At 35.4% G+C, this 8,352-nt stretch overlaps 2 long non-coding RNA genes across 2 annotated transcripts; both read right to left on the reverse strand.

The window, feature by feature from the left end:
• Positions 1-1,355: 1,355 nt before the first annotated feature.
• LOC141656002 (uncharacterized) lies at positions 1,356-3,202 on the reverse strand. Its single transcript, XR_012548283.1, has 3 exons — positions 2,962-3,202; positions 1,668-1,766; positions 1,356-1,533 (listed from the first exon to the last, which is right to left on the reverse strand). It is a non-coding gene; the product is annotated as an uncharacterized LOC141656002 (long non-coding RNA).
• Positions 3,203-4,592: 1,390 nt separating this feature from the next.
• LOC141656003 (uncharacterized) lies at positions 4,593-5,441 on the reverse strand. The gene is made up of 2 exons (XR_012548284.1): positions 5,392-5,441; positions 4,593-4,685 (listed from the first exon to the last, which is right to left on the reverse strand). It is a non-coding gene; the product is annotated as an uncharacterized LOC141656003 (long non-coding RNA).
• Positions 5,442-8,352: the final 2,911 nt, after the last annotated feature.

Raw genomic sequence — 8,352 nt, forward strand, 5'->3', positions numbered from 1 at the left:
AATGTAGATTTCTTTAGAATAAAATGAATTTTATTTAATTTTATCCTAATATAAGTAGATTAAATTTATTAAATTACACGCATATATATAAAGTTTAGTGAGTATTAATTCATAAGCAATCGTAACTTTAACTTTTCATTCTATCTTAAATTGAAAATAAACTAAAATGTTATAGATATTTCATAACAGATGAGAGACAGTTTAGTACATTATATTCCATGAATATTTGTGATATTGACATAGTGTTTTCCGAGTAAACTTCTATTACAGGAGAGAATAATATATGAGGATCGGAGGATTTGTATAATTAATAATATTGACAATACCTTTAAATTTTGAGTTTCTAAAACGTTTGTTTGACTAATACTACCACTTCACCAAATTTATGTAAGTTAATGGCTAATTCATGATCTTGAATTAGGTTATTGATATTCAATGACAATTATCTAGGTATGACAATCTGATTAAGATTTTTATAATCAACATCAAACCATGTTAGAAGCATAAATGTTAAATGTACGAAGTTGAAGTTCTTAGTGTTTAAGACATAGGTCGATACAACAGGCCATGCCAATCATCAATACCAATAATCAAATGTTAATATTACTATTATAGAATATACTATTAAGATCAACTCAAATACAATAACAACAATATTTTTAAGATAACGTCTGCTTATACCCACCCATCATTTATAAAATATAGAATAATACCAGAATTCATGCTATGTTATTTATGAGTGAATTTTTATCACACCATCACTACTACAATACCCATTAAGGAGAACGGTCAAGCACCATTCTAAATGCGCCTTTAAACCGGCTTGTGGCCAAGCGTTCTCTTTGACATATGAGAACGGTTGGTAAATGGTCAACCCGTGCTCATTGTTATTTCAAATAGCACGGTTGCTAATGGGAACCGCTCTCATTGATATTTCAAACAACACGGGTGTAAAAGGGGACCGGGCTCTTTGTTAAGGCGTTCTCTTTGACAGAGGTGTTTGGCGCCATTGTTGAACCTTTTCAAAGAGAACAGGGGGTGATATACCATTTGGCGCCATTATTGTACCATTTCAAATAGAACAGGTTTAACAATTAACCGTTCTCTTTGAAATTTTTTTTTTTTTAAATATTTCCTTTTTCATCGTAATTCCTACACGATTGAATCGTATATATAGCTCATATAAGAATTAAACCTGCATTAAAATTCAGAAACTCCAGCATTTTTTACGCAACAAATTTTATTAGAATTAACAAGGACAAATCCTTGAAAAAATATACATCGTTTAATGTTTGTAATAGCGCATAGGCTACAAACGTACTTTCATACTTGCAAAATATAAATAAGAATCCTTGAATCGTTATTACTTAGTAGCATGTAATATAAGTGCAAAAATAATTGAACATCAAGAAATTGTAATCGGCTTCATCCACCATTACTTTTCGGCTTAAAATTGAGGGTGAATTCAGCCCAAATATTCCGCACCTCGTCGATTTGCTCAACCGTATATGTCTTTGGGGCGTTAAGCATGAACTATATATATAGGACATCCAAAAATTTAGTTAATACGCTATTATGACGTGTAAACTAAAGCAATTAATAAGATGGAGATTATTATAATAAGCAAAGCGATGAAAATAATTGAAATGAAGAAAAAAAATACATACATTTGGGGTAATATTAATATATCTTCCTTTGACTAGCTCCAACATATATCGACAAATATAATACCCGCATAATACGCTCCCATCAGGCTGGCGAGGACACTAAAACAAAAACCAAACCCATATACATGTCATATCTACTTCGACCAAAAACAGGCCAAAATAAAGCATGAGTTACAATCACAGTGGCAGACGCAATTGAGTTTATTAACTTCATACTTTCTATCAGGTGACAATATAAAAGATATACCTTAATTATTCTCCGAGTAACTGGTTTTGCCTCGAGCCCTGCTAGTGGATCGATAGAGTTTCTTTTCTCGAAGGCTCTGTATTTGATTTAACTAAAATAAGTCGTCATGTCAAACATAATTCAAATCACGCACTAACATGTAATATACATGATTTACCTATTAATTATTTGCATGATAAACGTTCGAGGCTCCGTATACCCAGCAGGATCACACCAATACACAATACTTTCAGATGAATTAATTGCAGCCAACATCCAATGATCACTTTGATTAAAAAAAGAGGACAATGAGAAAATTTCACGCAAGTAGCCAGGATTAAATAAATAGAAGTTCAAAAATGGGAAGCTTTATGTATACCTTTCGTGATAAGCTGCAAATATCAGTTTTCGACCCCTGCCACACTGCGTACATGTCATAGCTCTAGCAATGTAATCTGATCGTAAATCATCACTTATGGATGCAAATTTAGACAACGTCTCCGGGAACAAGAATCCGTAGAAACTAGTAGACTTCATAGTATCACTAAGATCACTCAAATACCTACAGCAATTTCAACTAAAATTGTTCAAATAGTTCATAAAAACCACTGTACTAATTTACCAGGTATGGACTGATTTGGGGTAATGATGGATTTTCCGGACTGAAACAAGTCTAAAACTTGATTTATGTTGGACTGATTTACCAGGTATGGACTGATTTATGCTGGACTGATTTACCAGGTATGGTTGAGAATGCAGTTAGTTATGACAGTGCATCATTTGTTACAATTTCTCTGAATATACAAGAGACAGAAAAGCATGTAAAGGGCAATGATGGATTTTCCGGACTGAAACAAGTCTAAAACTTGATTTATGCTGGACTGATTTATGTTGGACTGATTTACCAGGTATGGTTGAGAATGCAGTTAGTTATGATCTGAGGTGTTGTACATGTACTTAGACAACTCATTCCATTCCTTTCTTACTCTCAAACGTTCAACAAACACAATAACGGCTGGCTTCCTACGGATAAAAATTGACAGAACATGGTCATTAATGAAAGCTTACCTCATAAAAATAGCAATGTGAGAGGCACCTATCTCGCCTTCGTCACACCAATGAATAAGCTCCTCGTAAGAAATCGGAGAAGTGTAGTCATCAAGGTGTAATACATGGTCATCAATAGAAACGTTAATCAGTGATCCGCTCGCCTTCAATACGCGAGCCTCGAGAAGTAAAGAATTCATCAGCGGGGTTCTCAACTTTTGCTTAAACTCACTACTAACTTCTACACCCAGAATAGTCGGGACCAGAGGTGGTGGAGACCTTTGATGATTCTTCTTCTTCTTCTTCATTACGATTTCCATCTTTATTATTTTTTCACAAAATAGTTAATATTTATATTAACTTATTATAAGATAATACTTCTAATTTTAAAAAAAACTACAAAATTACCTTACTAGGACTGTGAATATGATTCTGAGGCCATTGAACATATGAGTCCTTCGCATCAATCAATACTATCAAATCATCCCCAACAGGCACATGCAACATATCATTTTCCGATCCAGATTGTACTTTCTTAACTTCTACTTTCTTATAACCATTAAGTAGTGATCTACCGTGAACAGTTATGAATTCCGCCTTTTTTTCCATATACATCAAGCCTGATGCAACTATCTTATTCGGATTTCCGGGTAATGATAATTCACAGTCTCTCCACCCCTTGAAATATTAGTAAAATCAGAACTTCAAACTCATTAGTCACGCAAATATATTAATAAGTTTCCTTAAAATCTTAGTGATAAATCAAAAGATGATACCTCCTTCTCTTGGCTAGGTGGCTCTTCATGTGGTATCTCTTTACGGTGTGGTTCTGGATGGGATTGCTCCTCACTCTCTTGTATTGAGATACTATGAGAACCATCCGTAGATGGACAAGCTTTCGATCCTTGAGTACTCATAGAAATTCCTTTCAGGAAGCATTCTAATAATTCTTGACTTGGCTTCTCACCACTTTGCCAAAAATGCACCATCATACTTTGCATATTTGATACTTGTGTTTGCAAAGTATTTATCTGCATGTAAGACAAAAATTCAACAAATTGGTTATGCTTAAAGTAAAATAATTTTCAAATAATAAATATTTTGAGACGGTCTTATTCTATGTTTACATAATAAATTACCGTCTCTTTGAGACGCTCTACTTCTGTCGGCAGCTTTTTAGGTACCTTCCCAAAATACTCAGTTATGCATATGCCATCAGGAACCCCTCGCACACGGCAACCATGTTCAGGTTTGCCGATTGCCTTAGCTAGTATATCTTCTCGTCCCTTAGGCTTAAATGTACCTGCCTCCACCTCTTTTTTTAGTTCTTTCTACACCCATTCATAATATTATATTATTTAAATACATATATAGTTGTGTCAATTCCTAGAAATTAATAATTTTTGTTTTAAAAATTGAAGAACTTACAATTTTCGTAGCCACTTCCTTGTAATATTCGGTCAGGTCTCCGTTATTAGGCGTGTGACCCCTTAGCCAAGTTAAGTGCCGGTCAACTTCCTCCAATATCACTCCATTTTTGGCAAAGTCTTTCTTCTACAAAAAAAAAAAATGAAGAATGTCAAGAGTATAGTAAAACTTCCAGATTTAAATAAATATAAATTATAAAGGTATGTCTAGGTGTATGTACTTACGATTTTAACTTCAATCCCACGGTAACCTGCTCGAGAGCCAACGAACCTTGTCCTATTCATACAAGCATTCTTCTTGTTGTTTGCACTTATTTCCTTACATTTTACAACATATAAAGTAGTTAGAATAATTATATATAGTAGAAATGTCTAACGATAGTGTAGTGAATATATTCCCTACACTATCAGGATTGGTTACTCTTGGCTACTTCCTGATTATGATGATGTCCCATGGTTCCCCTGGTGGATTAATAAATGGGTGGTGCCTAAAAATGGTTTCATTGGTTGGCTTATGGCTCAGAACAGGCTGCTGACACAAGACAGGCTGCAGGGTATGAGTATTATTCAGTCTAACCAGTGTTATCTATGTGGGAGCGAGTGTTGCTGAGAATCATAGCTGTAAGTGTGTTTCTGACTGGTGTGGTATCAATCTTCCTATTCAGAACTGTGTGCAATGGTGGAGCTCCCAAAGGTTTAGATCCTTATGCAAGAAGCGGGTTGTAGGAGTTATTTTGGCTGCTTTGATTTATCATGTGTGGCTGAGTAGAAATAGATGTCGTGTTGATTTGGTGTTGCTTAGACCTGTGCTGCTACCTTTGCAGATTAGGAATGGTGTTAGGCTACGGCTGCGGTCTTGTAAGCTGAATAGTAAGAAGGTAGAGGTACTTAAATGGGTGGATAACATTTGTAGTTACTAAGGAGGTTAGGTTATAACTATGCCTTAATATTGTATGTTTGGCGAATTTGAGCTTTTAATGATAACTTTACATTTTCCCAAAGAAAAAAAATAAGTGAATATTACCTTAAATGCCTGAGTAGTGTGAGATGCCACAAACACATTCCAATTCTCAGGTGTTATTGAGTCATACTTTTTTGTTGGTGTTGTCCTCTGTATTGCGCCTGTCTCGTCGTATAGCCACTTACGAACTAAGGTGCATTTCCACTTTCTCCATAAATTCCCAGCCTTTATGAGACACCAATCATAACGGTCTGCGATAACGGTGAAAGCGCCCTACACAAATGACAAAGTTTGTCACCATAATGACAAAGTCCAAAATTTAACAAAGAAAATGAAAAGAAGTGGAACCAACAAAGCTACTTGAACCACTGCATATTGCATACAACATAGCTACATGGACGATGATCAGGTTTTCCATTGAAAGCTTTTTGTTGCTTGCGATACGAATGATCTTCCTCCAAAAATTTACGGTATCCTAAGAAAGCTTGCTTTCGAGAAAACCTCAAATAAGAAGAGTCAACATCTTCTGCACACAAGGGGCACGCCTCTTTCCCATGCACAGTATGTCCACAAAGATTACCGTATGCAGGAAAATCAGATATAGTGCATAATAACATTGCTTTCAAATTGAAAAAACTTTTTTGGTACGCATCAAAGACTTCTATTCCTTCATCCCATAGTGTTCTCAAATCGTCAAGAAGGGGCGCCAAGTAAACATCTATATCATTACCCGGTTCTTTGGGACCAGAAATCAATAAGGACAGCATCAAATACTTCCTTTTCATGCACACATATGGAGGTAAATTGTAAATAGCTAAAAGCACAGGCCAAGTGCTATGTTGACTACTTAAATTCCCAAAAGGATTCATCCCGTCAGTAGAGAGTGCAAGTCGAAGATTTCTGGGTTCTTTCCCGAATTCGGGATACTTGGCATCAATGTGTTTCCACTCTAAACCATCAGCCGGGTGTCTCAACTTGCCATCATTAACTTTTGCATTTTTATGCCATGTCAACAACTTTGCATCTTCCTTATTCGCAAAGAGTCGTCGCAACCTGGGTATTATCGGAAAATACCACAAAACTTTTGTTGGGATACCCTCCTTCTTTTTATATCGCCATTCATTACAAACTGGACAATGAGTGAAACTCTCATATTCCTTGCGATATAATATACAATCATTATGGCATGCATGAATCTTCACATATTTCATACCAATTCCTCTAAGTATCTTCTTGGCCGCATATGTACGATTAGGAAGAACATTATCTTCTGGAAGCATGTCCTTCAATAATTCGAGAAGGTGGGTAAAACTTTTATCACTCCACCCATTTGTTGCTTTCAAATTATATAGCTTAACAACGGCTGACAATTTTGTATAATTCTTACAACTCTTATACAAAGGCATTTCAGCGTCTTTTAGCTTCTCTAATACAATGCTTGTGATGTCATCTAAATTAGTAACATCGGGTTCTTCATCTTCACCTAGAATGTCATCTATATCAGCGGGATATTGACCTAGGTAAGGGTTATCTTCTTCAAGACCGTCTTCAATTAACCGGTCTTGTAATATTTTTTCTAATTCATCGTCATCAAACTCGTCAGCGGACACATAATTCATATCACAAGAATTCATATCCCAGTCCGAATCTTCTAGTGAGTCGATACCTTTTTCTATAGGAAGACCTCCCCCCCCCCCCTCCCCCCCCCAATCTGAGTCTCTCCCATATTTTCCTCCATTCTCTGTACCACTCTAGACTCCCCATGAAACCTCCAAAGTTTATACTTTGAATTAAATTTATTCTTTTCTAAATGGATTTTAACATCCGAGAAGCTCATATATTTGATATTCAGACACATTTCACAAGGGCATGGCATATTAGACTTGTCTTTCACATTCTTTCTAACGAATTCATAAAATTCAGCTAAACCGGCATCATATTTAGGATCACCTATTTTCCCATCCATCATCCACGTACAATCCATATTGGTCTATATAATAGAAAAAAGCAACTAATATTACAAATATATTTAATTTCACACTATATATGGGATATGGGCACTTGTTTTAAAAACTGATAGAGCCGCTCTTTTGGAGCATGAAAATAGACAAACATAGAGAAGCTGCAACAGAAAGAGACTGACAACCAGAATCGAAGTAAAATCAAGCACATCTTAATCTGATAAAGTAGCTAGTCTTAATAGACAATACACAGATGATTCAGGTCATAAACATGACTAAAATTTATTTTGCTTTGCTGGATTCAAATTTCTCGAGTTCGATTCTCCGGGTTTCTTTTCCCTCAACTGAATTTTGCAGTAACAATTAAGATAGTGTATAAAATAGTATAATACTGCAAAATTCAGGCTAAAATAAACCAGCCTCATCCGAAAAATGCGTACATTCAGGCTATAATTAAGATAGTGTCAATGTTGTAATCAAATTTTATACTAGCTTATCGTTTTCCGAACACCGCCGCCTTCAAAACCTCCAATTTTCAATATATAATAGTATAATACTGCAAAATTCAATTGAGGGAAAGGAAGCACTGACTATCCTTACTCGAGAAATTTGAATTCAGCAAAGCAAAATAAAAGTTAACCAATTTTTCACATTATTTGTATCCATCAAACAAAAAGTTTCCACTCTTATCAGAACTAAGCATCTCCAAGACAGTACATGTGACAACTTACTAAACCTGTAACTACTAAACCCTAGCATCACCAAATACTAAACAGATGATGAAAGACGAGCAGCAAGAATCAATGAAATAAACAGATAATATAATCTAAGATTGTAGTATTATAGCTAACATTAAAAATAATGAAAAACGATCTTACCAGCAGCAACGATCAACGGCGATGAAACACAAGTGAACAACGACAATAAGGCGGTGGCCGGAGTACGAGCAAGCACTGATAAGAAGGGGCAACTGATAATTTGATTGAAAATAAAACTTCCGATGATGATAATCAAACTGACTGTGCGAAGGAAACAATTAGGGTGCAGTATCTAGAAGTGTAAA

The sequence above is a fragment of the Silene latifolia genome, chromosome 5, assembly GCF_048544455.1.
Source record: "Silene latifolia isolate original U9 population chromosome 5, ASM4854445v1, whole genome shotgun sequence".
In the NCBI taxonomy this organism is placed as follows: Eukaryota; Viridiplantae; Streptophyta; class Magnoliopsida; order Caryophyllales; family Caryophyllaceae; genus Silene; species Silene latifolia.